Source organism: Callithrix jacchus, chromosome 12 (genome assembly GCF_049354715.1).
Source record: "Callithrix jacchus isolate 240 chromosome 12, calJac240_pri, whole genome shotgun sequence".
Taxonomy (NCBI): domain Eukaryota; kingdom Metazoa; phylum Chordata; class Mammalia; order Primates; family Cebidae; genus Callithrix; species Callithrix jacchus.
Genome location: NC_133513.1, coordinates 114,857,278 through 114,872,960, shown reverse-complemented (window position 1 = coordinate 114,872,960; position 15,683 = coordinate 114,857,278). Strand labels below are relative to the sequence as shown.

General features: G+C 45.8%; 1 long non-coding RNA gene across 1 annotated transcript; it reads left to right on the top strand.

Annotated features, from left to right (window-relative positions):
• Window positions 1-9,231: 9,231 nt before the first annotated feature.
• LOC118146140 (uncharacterized) lies at window positions 9,232-12,702 on the top strand. Its single transcript, XR_004731595.3, has 3 exons — window positions 9,232-9,335; window positions 10,240-10,407; window positions 11,722-12,702. It is a non-coding gene; the product is annotated as an uncharacterized LOC118146140 (long non-coding RNA).
• The last annotated feature ends 2,981 nt before the right edge of the window (window positions 12,703-15,683 follow it).

Here is a 15,683-nt window from a genome sequence, read left to right as displayed (position 1 = left end):
TTGGCAGAGCTGATGGAAGGTCTCCCGTAGTACTGGTCATGGAACAGGGCCCTAGTCATGTCGCATCCTGTCTGTCTGCTCATGATCCCGATTCCAGGGACAGCAGGTACAGTGGGCGCTGCTGGGATCCAGTGCCTATCGCCTGGCTTGGGGAAGGAAGGGCATCTTGACTGACAATCCTACCAGTCTGTATCAAAGTGGGAAAGAGGTCATTCCCCAGGAGGAAATCAGGATGTTGTCACTAAAAGAAAGGGGGAGGAGAATGGGTGTTGTGTTGAATGGCCAGAAAGCCAGAAACGTGCATGGTACCAGGTGCTGGGTGGAAAAGCTAGAAGTTCTCCCATTCTCTGGCTGTGGGGTGAGACTTTCCCCTCTCTTACATCTGATAGCTAGAGATGTATTTACAAGTGCAGAAGACCTGAAAACATTGCTTTGTTGTAGGCTGACTGGCCGTTCTGAAAGGGGGCTTTGAGTGAGGGGCTAGTTGTGGTAACGAGGCTGATAAATGAAAACCGCACAGAGCTGGGGCCCCTCCTTCAAAACACAGCCCCTGGCTCCCAGGCTTAAGGTCCTGACCTCTGCACTTCCCAGCTTTGCTAACTTGCAGCCTGTGGGATCTGCAGGGCCAGCCACGGGGAGCTATTCTCACCAATGATGACAACTCCCTTGCTGGCTCCCCAAATGTTGAAGCTCTGGGGCAGGAAAGGCCAGCACATAGCGAATGAAAGCTGAACAAACGACTGTCCCTCGGCCACCAAGAGATGCCCCTGGATGAAGTGGAATAGAGAAAGCCCAAGAAATCTCATGAGTCTGCTAGATCTTAGAGATGAGCCAAGCCAACCGTTTTACTTTAGAGAGGGAATCAGGCTGAAGAGGGGCAGCAGGACCTAAGGCTGCATGATCAATTGATGACTGAATGGGGAGGGGACCCGGGGTCTCCAGACTTTCTGGCCTGTCCAAGGGTGTGCTACCCACCAACTTAATGTCTTCTCCAGCCACTGCTCTGGGCAGCTTCCCTTCCATTCAGTCTACCAACTACTGCCATTTATTAAGCACCTACTGTATGCACAGCTCTATGGGCACATCAGGACTCATGAAACCCACCGCCTGCCTACAGCTAATTGGGAAAAAACAAGGAACAAGTGCGGAAAGAGGCTGCAGGTGACGGGTTTGCTGCAGGGACTCAGGCAGGTGCCGCCTTCCCTCTGGCTGCTGATGGACCCAAGCTCTTGGATCTGCGTGTGTGTGTGCAGGTATGCTGAGGTCTCAGTCAGACCCTCTTTCTCTTTGCTTCCCCATTGTGGGGTTGCTGGGAGCTGGGTTATTGGTGATGTGTCTGCAGGGTGGGCTGAGGCTGGGGATGTTTACAGAGCTTTCTGGAATCATGTGTGTTCTCATCTCGGCTAGGCCAGTTTTTAAGAATGAAGAATGTAGAAATTCCCTAGCAATAGCATTCCCACCTGGGCCTTGGCTGCTCCTTCTGCCCAGCAGCTCCGTTACCTTTCTTTACGCCTGTCCTAACCCTCGTCCTAATTCTCCAAGTCCCAGCTCCAAGGACCTGTCCACCCCTCTTCTGGGAAGCCTTGCCCTGTCCCAGGGGTCCTTTCTCTGCAGATAGAAAGTGTCCGGGGCCAGTGATAGAGTTTGGATGTGTATCCCCTCCAAACCTCGTGTTGAAATGTGATCCCCAGTGTTGGAGGTGGGGCCTTGTGGGAGGTATTTGGGCCCTGGGAGCGGATCCTTCATGAATGGCTTGGTGCCCTCCCTGTGCTTATGAGTTATCTTGAGATCTGGTTATTAAAAACAAAAAACCAAAACCTGGCACCTCCCCCCCCCCACCTCTCTCTCTCTCTCTCTCTCTCGCCATGTGATGTGTCTGCCTTTACTTTGCCTTCTGCCATGGTTGAAAGCTTCCTCAGGCCTTACCAGAAGCAGATGCCAGCACTGTGCTTTCTGTAGAACCCGCAGAACCATGGGCCAACATAAACCTCTTTTCTTATCAATTACCCAGCCTCAGCCATTCTTTTATAGCAACACAAAAAAGGCTAACCCGGGCAGCTCAAGTACACAGTGAGGACCCAGCAAGTTCTTGATAAAGGATGGATTCCCTCCCTCTCTCCACAGGACTCATGGTGTTTGGAAACGTGCATTCTCTTTCTAGGATAACTCCGTGTCTTAGCCTGTTTTCTGTTGCTGTAACCGAATGCCTGAGACTGGGTCATTTGTAAAGAAACTTAGAAATCTTCTAGAGGCTGGGAAGTCTAAGATTGAGGGGCCACGTTGGGTGAGGGCCTTCTTGCCACGTCATGACATGGTGGAAGGTACCATACGGTGAGACAGCAGGAATGTGAGCATCAGCTCAGGTCCCTTTTCCTCTTCTCATAAAGCCATAGACCCATCATGGGGGCTCTACCTTGATGACCTTATCTAATCCCAAGTACCTCCCAAAGGTCCTACCTCCAATCAGCATATGAAATTGGGGATTAAGTTTTCAACATGTAAAACTGGGGGGACACATTCAAGTTAAAGCACCAAAGCATCAACTGCCCAGAAGTGCTTTATGCACGTGCTGAACAAGCATCTTGGCTCTATTCTAGAGTCACAAAATCAGCAAAAATGAGAGTGATGCTTCATGGGAGTAGAAGCTGGCAAGGATATAGCAGCAATAGCAACATGGGATATTTAAACTTGAAGTTCAGCCCCCAGCTTTCCCATTGAAAGTCTGTGTGACGTTGGACTAGCCACTGAACTTCTCTAAGCTTTAGTTGACTTGTCTGTAAAATGGAGGGAATGCCGATGCCTGTTTCTCCAGAAGAGTGTGAGAATAAAATGAAAGCATGTACCTATAAAAGCACTGGGTGAGCCTCAAAGTAGTGGACACAGACTGGCTATTATGATTACATGCCCCCTTGAGATGATCTATTCGTAAAAAGATAGAATAATTCAGATCTTAGTGTCTGGGTCTCATCTTTATGATAAAAAGAAAAAAGTAAAAGGATAAGAAATCTAGTAATCTGTAGTCTTGTGGTTTTCTCTTAAAAATGAAGTCCCGATCCAAAAGGAGAGGCCTGGGGAACTCGAACTGATTAGGTAATTCTCCCAGGGGCTCTGCAGTCCGTTTCTGAGGAGGGTAAGGAGGCATTTCTTATCTCGGGATCAAACAAAGGAGTGTTGCCCTTTCTAAGTGAGTGTTCCCCCACCCAGAGAAAAGCCTTTTATGTCATAGTTGATGTGAGTGGTTGCCTGGCTGGTGTTATCTTCAGGGTGTGCCTTCTGTTAAGGAGAGAAGCAGAGACACCATCCACATTCACATCAGCAGAGGCAGAAACTGCTGAGGCAGACACGTTGAGGCTGGCCAGGATGTGCCAGGAACTTTGCCTGCCTTTAAAAAAAAACTTGCATATTCTGAGAGCAGGATGGGGAATTAAAAAACATTAGCCCTGGCCAAGTGCAGTGGCTCACTCCTGTAATCACAGCACTTTAGGAAGCTGACCCCCCCAATCACCTGAGGATCACCTGAGGTCAGATCACCTGACGTCGGGAGTTCAAGACCAGCCCAACCAACATGGAGAAACCCATCTCTACTAAAAATACAAAATTAGCCGGGTGTAGTGGCATGTGCCTGTAATCCCAGCTATTTGGGAGGCTTAGGCAGGAGAATCTCTTGAACCTGGGAGGCAGAGGTTACAGTGAGCTGAGATAGCAGCATTGCACTCCAGCCTGGGCAACAAGAGTGAAACTCTGTCTCAAAAAAAAAAAAAAATTAGCTCCACCCTGACTTTTCTTGCATTCTCTTTCTAGGATAACTCTCTGTCTTAGCCCATTTTCTGTTGCTATAATTGAATGCCTGCGACTGGATCATTTATAAAGAAACTTAGAAATTTTCAAGAGGCTGGGAAGTCTAAGGTTGAGGGACCACATCTGGGGAGGAAAATATGATAGTGCTTTTCGAGTATGTGAAAGGGGAATGTCACAAAGAAACGAACACTCCAGTTCTCTCTGACCCAAGGATGGAGTAACCCTAGAGCTGATGTGATGAAGTTGGGGTAGGCACAGCTGTCCCCAGGGAGAAAGGAGGTTTCGACCCAGAGGTCACAAGGCTACCAGGAAGGAGAAGGGAGGATGGGCACTGCAGAGAGAATTTCCCCATTAAGTGAGTGGTAGGTGTGGGTAGAGGGGCATTTAGACTTGGACTTTTCAGTGGCTTCAATTTGAGCTTTGGGGTTAAAATCCTAATACTGCCTTATGTCCCACTGCCCTGTGGGACTTTGGATCTTAGCATCTCCATGTGCTCTGAGTTCCTCCCATACAGGTCTTGCACAAACACTTATTAGTTGAATGATCAACAAATGATTGGAGTCCAGTGGTATGTCTGTAAGATCTGTGGACAGAGAGCTTGGATTCAAATCATGGCTCACTTATATGAGCTTGGGAAAAATTATTAAGTTAATTAAACTTCTCTGTGCCTTGTAGCTTTCATTTGTGAAGTGAGGATATAAATATACTCCCGCTCACAGGTTGCTGTGGGGTTCAAATTAGGTGACACGTGCACACTGCTTAGCACAATGTTCCATGGAGGGTAAGTGGGACAATTGTGCTTAGCACAATGTCCCAGGCCGGGTGTGGTGGCTCACACCTGTAATCCCAGCACTTTGGGAGGCCGAGGCAGGTGGATTACAAGGTCAGGAGTTTGAGACCTGCCTGACCAACATGGTGAAACCCCATGTCTCCTAAAAATACAAAAAATAGCTGGGTGTGGTGGTGGGTGCCTGTAATCCTGGCTACTCGGGAGGCTGAGGCAGAATAGTTTGAACCTGGGAGGTGGAGGTTGCAGTGAGCCGAGATGGCGCCATTGTACTCTAGCTGGCACGGCACAGCGAGACTCCATCTCAAAAAAAAAAGAACCAAAGAAAGCATGAAGACCGCCTCTTGGACTTGAGGCTAAGAGCAAGCGAAGGCTAGCATGGAGGCCATTAAGACCTGGAGCGACTGCACTTACCCACCTCTGTGAAGTTCAGTAGGGCCTTATGACTTGCTCTGTCCAGTGAAATGTATGTAGCAGCCGTATGTGGAGCTTTGTAGGTAAGAAGCCTTGGCTTGGCTGTGTGCCCTTCCCCTTCAGAGGTACCTGTGGAGGCACCGGATGAGATGGCACCTGGGTCCCCAAGTGACTATGATGAGCAGAGTCCTCTGCTTTCTTGCACTGCAGATGTAATGGGAGCAAGAAATACATTTCTTTGGAAGTTAAGCTCGAAAATGTTTGGTTCGTTTGTTACTGCATCATAGCCTGACTCATCCTGGTTAATACAACCATTTATAATTATCCCCAACTTAGGATGCAGGCACCCAAGCAGAATCCTCTTTATGCCAGATTCACATAACTTCTTTTCTGGGAAGAGGCAGCATGATAAAGTGGACAGAGCTCATGCTTTTGTGCAATAGGCCTGGATTTGAATCCTATCTGGCCACTTTCCAGCTCAGCATTCATTACCTTTTTTTTTTTTTGGGAGACAGTATCTCACTCTGCCACCCAGGCTAGAGTGCAGTGGCATGATCTCAGCTCACTGCAACCTCCACCTCCTGGGTTCAAGCAATTCTCATGCCTTAGCCTCCCAAGTAGCTGGGATTACAAGTGTGTGCGACCACGCCCAGATAATTTTTGTATTTTTAGTAGAGATGGGGTTTCTCCATTTCCAGGCTGGTTTCAAACTCCTGACCTCAATTAATCCTCCCACCTTGGCCTTCCAAAATGCTGGGATTACAGGTGTGAGCCACCACACCTGGCCTCATTATTGCCTCTTGACCAAGGATCCCTGCTTTTCTCCAGTTGGCCCTACTGCATGAGGCTCCCCTGAGAACAGCAGGTGCACCCTCCTTCACTCGGTCAGGCCTGCGGGTGGCAGAGGCTCTTCTGCTGCTAGCCCTGTGTTCCTGTGCTGTCCTGCCTCACACTGCCCACAACCAACTTGAGTTATTCCATCCTCACTGTGCCATCTTGTTTCTGCTTGGGCCCAGTGACAACGTAGTCTTGCTTCCCTGGGTCATTAGCTTCCTCTGCTCATAGCAGAGTGGCTTGGCCACCTCTTTATGCCTCTTCTTTCCAGCTGTGTGATACGTAAGCTCCTAAAGGCAGAACTCTCTGTTCTTTCCTGGATGCCCAGAGTGGACTGGCGCATTCTCCTCTGGTCGCACGTGTGGAGCTGTTTACATTGCATAAAGATGCCCAGCCTTTCATCTGTATCCAGATCTCTGAGTGGGGTGTAAAGCTGAGTGAGCAGAGAGGGTCCAGAAGCAACAGAAAAGATGGTTGGTAACCATGTGTTCATGAGGCCGGGAGGTACCAGGGTCCTGTTACTTATATCACGATCACATGAGAAGCTTGATTTTGGATGTGGTCACTTCCATGCATACATACTCAGTATGGACATATGTGTATGACTGTGCCTGGGTGTGTACAAGTGTGCACCTGAGCAGGCTGACTGGTCTGTCTTACAGAATGACTAATCCCTGCTTCTTCTGAGCCTTCATTTACTGATGTCTCAGTAGATAGAAGAGTAACACTCTCCCCTTCTGCCCTTGTAACTCTCCCCATCTCTCAAGACTCACCATTTCAGCCCTAAACCATTGTGTGTAGCACACAGAGGGGGATAAAGATTCTTTGTTTATCTTCTGTTGGTTCATACACAACACTACAACCTTTTTCTCTGGTAATACCTTTCAAGAGCTGGGACTATGTTTTAAGCTTCCTCTTTCTTTTTCCTTCTTCTTCTCTTTTACTGTTTATCGATGGCCTCATCTACACCAGGGAGCTTGCAGGGTGTTTTTTTATATGTCAGGTCATTAATCTTTGCAACCACCCCATGAGATCAACAGCATTATCACCATTTTGTTGATAAACCAGGCTCAGGGGAGGGAGTTAAACAACCAGTTCAAATGGCAGTTTTGGGCTTTCGAGGTAGGTCTGTCTAACTCCAAATCCTTTGCTGTAAGTCAGTGGTTTTCAAACTTTGGTGTCAGGATTCCTTTACACTCTTTTTTTTTGAGATGGAGCTTTGCTCTTGTTGCCGAGGCTGGAGTAAAATGGCGTGATCTTGGCTCACTGCAACCTCCACCTCCCGGGCTCAAACGATTCTCCTGCCTCAGACTCCAAAGTAGCAGGGATTACAGGCACCCACCACCACGTCCAGCTAATTTTTTGTATTTTTAGTAGAGACGGGGTTTCACCACGTTGACCATGGCTGGTCTTGAACTCCTGACCTCAGGTGATCCGCCCACCTCGGCCTCCCAAAGTGCTGGGATTACTAGCCATCACGCCTGGCCTTTAAAATTATTGGGAATTACTAAAATTCTTTAAAATTATTGGGAATTTCTAAAATCTTTTGTAATGTGGGTTATAACTATAATTATCTTATTGGAAATTCAAACTGAGGATAAAACTTAAAAGTATTTGTTTCACATAAAATAGCAATAATAAACCCATCACATATTAACACATGTCACTTTTAGAGTAAAAATTAAGTATGTTTTCCCAGAGGAAAGTGAAAAGTGGCCTGTAACTTTTTTTTTACATGTTGCAATACTCTTTATTGCCTGTCTTAATAGAAAACAGCTGGATTCTTATATCTGCTTATGCATTTGATCTCGTGTGGTACTACATATGATGTGGACTCTGGAAACTCTACTGTACACGTTTGAGAGAATGAGAGTGAAAAAGCAAAGAACTTAGTGTTGTTATGAAAACGGCTTTGTACTCATAAACCCCTGACAATGTTTCAGGGTCCTCCAGCTGTGCCCAGGTAACTCTTGGAGAACCACTACCCTGTGTTCCTAAGCTTTGTCTTCTCTTTGCATTTGCCTATCATTTTCCATTATTATTATTATTATTTTTGAGACAGAGTCTTGCTCTGTCACCCAGGCTGGAGTACAGTGGTGTGATCTCAGCTCACTGCAACCTCTGCCTACAGGGTTCAAGTGATTCTCATGCCTCAGTCTGCTGAGTAGCTGGGATTACAGGCACACGCCACCACACCTGGCTAATTTTTATTTTTTATTTTTTGAGTTTTAGTAGGATGGAGTTTTGCCATGTTGGTCAGGCTGGTTTCAAACTCTTGACCTCAAGTGATCTGCCCACCTTGGCCTCCTAAAGTGCTGGGATTCCAGGCGTGAGCCACAGTGCCCGTTTTGCAGCATTCTTGTCTGTCTTGTTGAGTGCAGCCTGGACTTCATGTGTGCCTGATCACTGACTAATAGATGAGGGTTCCATGGTTCTGCCACAGGATCCTGGAGAGGGGCTGCCTGATGTTCCAGGGAATATCCTATATTCTTTGTACTATACAAGGGACATGGGTGTACCGGGTGTTCCTAATCTGGCCTCCTGAGACTTTGTGAACTCAGCTCTGTGATGAACCAATGTTCCTAATAAATCAACACCATTTATTTTCATGGGAAAAAAGAGAAAACTATATAAATTTCTCTAGTAAATTGGAGATAAGCAAATACTCCTGCTGGTTTGGGGAGAGGGAGGGATGAGTGGGTGGAGCATGGGGGATTTTTAGGGCAGTGAAACTATTTGGTGTGATTCTGCAATGGTGGATACACATCATTAGACGTTTGTTGAAACTCACAGAATGTGCAACAGCAAGAGTGAACCATAATGTAAACTATGAACTTTAGTTAATAACAATGAACCAATATTAGCGTATCAGTTGTAACAAATGTATCACACTAATGCAAAGTTTAATAATGGGGGAAATGAGGGCATGCAAGGGAGTGTATGGAAATGCTCTGTATTTTCTAATTATTTTTTTGCAAACCAAAAACAGCTCTTAAAAACCCTCCAAAATCATTGGGTGAAAAAAGAAAGAGTCCCTCTTGCCAACCTGGGCCTTAGCCAGAGACCTTCTGTAGTTTGGGCTGGTCCAACTGAAACTTCTGAGCTCTAATCCTGCCTGTACCACTCTACTGGGAAACCAGACCCATGCACAGTCATTACCCCAGACAAGACATTTTCTTGGGATTTTTCTCCCATCGACTTTAGCTCCCAAAAGTCTACAGTAGCACAAACTAGGATTTGGAGGGTGTAATTCTATGGGGAGACTAGTAATTAGAGGATTGTTTAAAAGGCTGCCAGCGTTGTTTAATGAGTTGAGAACTATCTGTGCATCATCACAGGGATAATGGGCCGTCTAACGCACAGTGGAAGAGGAACAATGCGTGTCACTTTCTGCAGCCGGGGAATCTGCTGGAGTGAGATCTGGGAGGGAGCCCAGCTCTTCTGTCCAGACCACTGGGGACTTCCTTTGGCTGGGAACTCCAGAGGACCATGTTTGTTGACGGTGGGTTGGGTGGGAAGATGTGGCAGGCTGGTGACGGTTGGTTGGGTGGGAAGATGTGGCAGGCTGCTGTATGCGAACTGCTGGTTCAGGGCCAACTCCTGCAGACAGGCTCCGGCTTGTGCTGTAACCCCTCCCTCCACCAGTTGTATTTTAAATGCAGCCAAGCTGGAGGAATGGAAGTTGTTATTGCCGTGCTTGGGGAACTGTAAACCACAAGGTTGGGGCTAGGTGCAGTGAGAGAGGTACCCAGGCTCCATCTCAGGTACTTAAGACTCAGGCCCGTGCAAGTGTACAGTATGCACCTGACAATGACAGCATTTGCAGTCGAGGTGTGCCACCTTCCTCACCGCAAGCACACCCTAGCCCTGGTCCTGTGGTCTAACATGCCTTACCTTGATAGCTGTTTTTGTCACCTGTCTTCACCACATCTGGCTTATACATATTCTGAATAATTCCCAGCGTGGATCTCATATGCACTCTGAATAATTCCCAGCATGGATGCCACATTTGTTATTCCAGTGAGATCTTAGTGCCCATCCTCTTCCTCAACCCCTTGGGGACTAGCAGGCTCAGGAAATGCGCTTGACTCTGGAAGGTTTCTCCACAGCCCAGTGAGCACACAGACTCTGATAAAAATGTGCTTAGGAGACAATAAGTAGTTGTTCTGAGACTGAAAGTGGAGACCCTAGTGACAAGGCGTGGGGCAGCTTTCCTTAGGTGCTTTCATAAGACTCCGATTCAGGTGGGGAGTGGTGACAGTGCTATTTGTGAAGACAGGCATTGCGGTGACCCTCCTAAAGAATTTGGGGTTTTTTTTCCCCCCTCTTTGCTCAAACTTAATTGGTAATATTATAACTTTCAATTTAATCATTGACTTAAATGAGTTGTATTTTTATCTCTGCAGGAGCCCGGCTGGGCTGCATGAAACAGTGGTGGCAGCTGAGTGAGAGAGAAACTAGAGTATTTGGGCTGGCAAGTAACACCACTTCTGCTCCGAGATAAGATGGAGACTTTTTCAAGCTACATTTTAAAATCATAAAACCGGGGACCTCCTGCTGGAGATGAGCGATAGGTGGGTCTGGAGCATCTGGGAGCTGTGAGAATTACTGAGATGATTGCTGAAACCAAGATTATAAGTCATTAAGGGTTTGAAAGTTTTCTGCAGGTGCACAATAGACTACTCAGTATCTTGGATTCTTGAGCTGGGGTCAGGTTAACTATTAAAAGAGGACAAAATTCTTGCTAACAAAACCTGAAGTTTAAAGCATACACTGTTCCTGCTGCCTTGGCCATTCTTGCTTTAAGCCTTAGCTCTCTTTTCCTGGCTTTCAGGAGGTCCACTGTTGATTTATTCCATGTGTGGATTAATGGCAGTTTCCTTCATTGCAATATTAAATTAGCTTGTTCGTCTTCCACCATGAGACTGGGTATCCCTCACTGCAGTGTCCTCTGTAATAAAAAAAGACACAGCCATAGGATATGTGGGGACTGACAACTGATGTATTTCTTCTCCAACTGGCGACTCCCTCTGCTAGAACTAAGCGCCAGGCTTGCACGGGAGATTCTTGCTCCCTTTCTTTCTCAGACAGAACACATTGCATTTTTCATTGTAGAGGCACAGGCGCCATAACCTTTATGTGCCTAAAATCTTCCTTTATAGGCATCTCCTTTCAGTATCTTTGATCTAAAGGATGCAATCACGTTTTCCTTGAAGATACGAATCATCTAGAAAAACACAGAGGAGGAGAAAACACTCTTAAATAACTCCTCGAAACAAATTTAAAATCTACATAATAATTATTTTGGATTATTTCATAATTCTCCCTCTCCTATCTTCCACTCTCATCTGGTCTTTGAATGGGAGGATTTGGAGCCAGAAAGGGTCTGAGCATTATCTAGGCTGTCCATTCTGAGTCTCAGATGACACACTTTTTTCACAAAGGGAAACTTTTCTTACAGTTAAATTGGTATAGAGCAACTTTTTCAGGATTAGAGGATTTAGTTTGTTGTTTGTTTTTTAAACCAGAAGAGGCCAGGCATAGTGGCTCACACCTGTAATCTCAGCACTTTAGGAGGCAGAGGTGGGTGGATCCTTGAGGTCAGGAGTTCGAGACCAGCCTGACCAAGATGGTGACCATCTCTACTCAAAATGCAAAAATTAGCCCAGCGTGGTGGTGCACACCTGTAGTCCAAACTACTAGGGAGACTGAGGCAGGAGGATTGCTTGAACCCAGGAGGTGGAGGTTGTAGTGAGATCTTGCGTCTGCACTCCAGCCTGGGCAACAGAGCGAGACTCCATCTCAGAAACAAAAACAAAAACATATTAAATCCTAGCAATCTTTTAATCGAATTTCCACCGTGGTAGTCGGGATTCCTTGTGTTGCAGGTGTCAGCATCTCTGCCCAAGAACAAGAGGGACCTGTGGAGCGGATGGAGGTAGGCCCTGGGGCGGAAGCGTGGCCTCCTGGGACAAGCAGCTCCAGGATCGTGGAAGCTGGTACTGGAGCAGAGGCTCTGCTGACTGAAATTGCCTGTGGCCCCTCTTGGCAACTGTGGAAACTTACCCACCTGAGATCACCAGGGCTGCTAATACCTTTAGGGTTGCAACTTTGTAGCTAAAAAAAAATAATAATAAATTAAAAAAAAAAGAAAAGAAATTTCTGGGGAAAGGATGCTCAACTTGGGTCATGGGCTCAATCCAGCACAGGGATGCTAGTAGAGGAACTGGGGTGTGCTGCAGAATACCAGCCAGGGCATTCCCTTCTTCCAGATGAGAAACTGGTGTCCTAACTCATCCAAGTGACTGTCCCTCAGGGTAGAGTCATCTTCACACCTCCTGATGCCCCAGGTGAGGCCATTTGTCCCACTAGGCAGGGTGCTTCATCCTCTACATGCTAAAAGGCTCCCCATCATTCTTTCTCTTAGAAGGAATGAGCTCAGAGTGAAACAGTGAAGCCATGACCCAGCTGGAACCTCAATTAACCAGAAATCTTATTTTCATTCAACTTTAGAGGAAAATAAAAGAAAGCCTCTGGTTTATTCCATGATCTTACTTTTGGGGTGTATTTCAGGGGCATATATATATGGCTTAATCTCCTGCTGTTTTCAAATATCTTTTTTATGCTTTTGAAAATTGTGATAAAATATATACAATGTATAGAAACTTTATACCCACTGAATAATAACTTCCTATCCCCCTCCCCCAGTCCCTGGCAACCATTAATCTTTCTGTAAGAATTTGCTTATTCCAGGTAGCTCCTATAAGTGGAATCATACAATGTTTTTAATTTCATGTCTGGCTTATTTCACTTAGTATAATATTTTCCAGGTTCATCTATGTTGTAGCTTGCATCAGAATTTAATTCTTTTTTATGGGTGAATAATGTTCCATTGTGTGGATATGCTACATTTTGTTTATCCATTTATGTGTTGATATGCACTTGAGTTATTTTCACGTTTTGGCTACTATGAATTATGCAGCTATGAACATGGATGTGTACCAAATGGCTTTTGGCAGTGCTAAGTATTCATCTTCATAAAAATGATACCAAGGTATCCCCACTGACCATACAAAAAAAAATTAAGTTTCCCATCAAATGGAGGCTTTGTGGGATCATGAAGATAGCATGGGCTCCAGAATCCTAGAGATCATTCATTAATGCTGGGTGTATCATTTCCTAGTTTGTGACATAGGGCAAATTATCCAACCTCTCTGGGCTTTCATTTCTTCATCTAACAAATGGCTGACAGAAAAGGCTGAAGTTGACATTTCTGAGCTGCTTTGAAAAGTTGCTTCTTCCTGGCTGGGCATAGTGGCTTACGTCTGTAATCCTAGCATTTTGGGAGGCCCAGGCGAGTAGCTCACATGAGGTCAGGAGTTCAAGACCAGCCTGGCCAATATGGTGAAACCCCATTGCTACTAAAAATACAAAAATAATTGGGTGTGGTGGTACAAGCCTGTAATTCCAGCTACTTAGGAGGCTGAGGCAGGAGAATCGCTTGAACTCAGGAGGTGGAGATTGCAGCGAGCCCAGATCATGCCACTAAACTCCAGCCTGGACAACAGAGCAAGACTCTGTCTCAAAAAAAAAAAAAAATTTTTTTTTTTGGTGCTTCCCAAATTCGCTTAGTAATCAAAAGCACTTTGTGAGGCTTTAGAAGAACAGATACCTGAGCCCTGCTCCACAACTCCTAACATAGAATATGTAGGAGTGAGGCCTGGAAATCTGCATTCTTACCAAAATCTTCAGGCGATACGGAGGAGACCAGTTTAAGGTTCATCACTGAAACGAAGCTTAGGAAGCCAAGAGCACACTCAGAAGCTGCCTCACAGATGGAGCTTGATAAATGCTGGTTCTTCCCTCTTGCCCTTCTTTACACTTTACATATGAAGAAAGAGCAGAGGACAGATGCATTTTGAGAAACACTTGCAACAATGACTATGTCGGGTCACAACAACAAAAATTCTAATAATGGATTGTTTTCCGCTCTGAGCAACTCCTCATTGGTAAATGGTGTTGGCGGTTAAGGTTACAAAACCAGTCTTGATTATGCATCTGGGCATGACTGCACTGTGAGCAATACACATCTGCCAACGGGGATGGTGGGGTGAATGGAGGCTGGCAGAAGGCACCCTGCTCTGTTATGTAGAAGAGAGAACTCCTTGGAGATCACTGTGCAAATGTGAGACTTCAATGCAGAGAAGGAACTAGTGAATTTCTATCAAACAAGCCAGATTGATATTCTTTTTTCCTTTTTCTTTATAATTTTTCAAATTATAAAAGGAGTGGACAAAGGGAATGTTGTAGATGTAATTTGTTCCAGGCTTGAATAAAGCGTGTTTGTGTATTATGAAATTTTACGAGAAAAATGTAATTCAAATTGGCCTGGAGATGAGAGCTGTCAAATAGATTGAAAACTCGATTATAAACCAAGACTAATGAGAGCCTGCACTGAGCACAGAGTTAGGGATGGAGTCCAAGAGAATCTCTGCAAGGTCTTACAGGGGAGGTAAACAGCCTATTAATTAAGGTAGCAGATGGCAGTAAATTGGGAGATGTTTCAGATTCCAAGGACAGAAAAAGAAACGAAAGCATGGGATGTGTATTGGGTAGTTAGAAACCCCAGCACGAAGTCAATGACGGGAAAGTAATGGGAGCTGCAGGTAGTCTTGGAAGCGAGCAGTATTTGGAATACCAAGGGGTTAGAAAAAGACTGGAAATGTTAGTGGAATGGCTGAGAAACTACTGGAGAAAGTGGTTCACTTTGCTGCAAGGCAAAGTTTTAGGGACCCACAGGGCCGGCTTGGGCATGCAAACTCAAGCTGAAAGAAACAATTTTCGGGTGGGTATAGTCTTAAGATCTCCTCCAGTGTGTATTTGCAGATGAAGAAGCTGCCTGAGTAGAAGGGACGCAATTGGATGTAAACTGAAGAAATAAATTAGCACAGGAGGAAAACAGCAGGTGAGCTGAGATCATCAGTATGATTTGGCTACAGGTGGAAGGCAGAGTGATGAGGTGGACAGAACGTGGGCTTTAGATCTCAGATTTTTGGCCATCACTGCATCTTCCAGTTGACTGGGGGTGGACTTTCTGAGCCTCAGTTTCCCCACATCCTATAAAATAAGGACAAGATTTCTTACCTTTTATAAATATTATAAATTTGGATGAGATCTGTGTGTAGGTTACCGAGACATGGTAAGTTTTGAGCACATGCAGACTTGTCCTTTGTACCTGTGTAACGAACGTTATCAGCACATACTTGTGGGAGAGGAAAGTGTGGGACACCTGTGGGAACTTTGGGCAGCACCTATACAAATGTCCTTCTTTCTTTCTTTTCCTTTCTTTCTTTCTCTCTCTCTCTTTCTTTTTTTTTTTTTTTTTTGAGACGGAGTTTCGCTCTTGTTACCCAGGCTGGAGTGCAATGGCGTGATCTTGGCTCACTGCAACCTCCGCCTCCTGGGTTCAGGCAATTCTCCTGCCTCAGCCTCCTGAGTAGCTGGGATTACAGGCACATGCCACCATGCCCAGCTAATTTTTTGTATTTTTAGTAGAGACGGGGTTTCACCATGTTGACCAAGTTGGTCTCGATCTCTCGACCTCGTGATCCACCTGCCTCAGCCTCCCAAAGTGCTAGGATTACAGGCTTGAGCCACCGCGCCCGGCCTCTCTCTCTCTCTTTCTCTCTCTCTCTCTCTCTCTCTCTCTCTCTCTTTCTTTCTTTCTCTTTCTTTCTCTCCCTCTCTTTCTTTTTTTTCTTAGATAGAGTTTAGCTCTTGTTACCCAGGCTGGAGTGCAGTGGTGAGATCTCAGCTCACTGCAACCTCCAGCTCCTGGGTTCAAGCGATT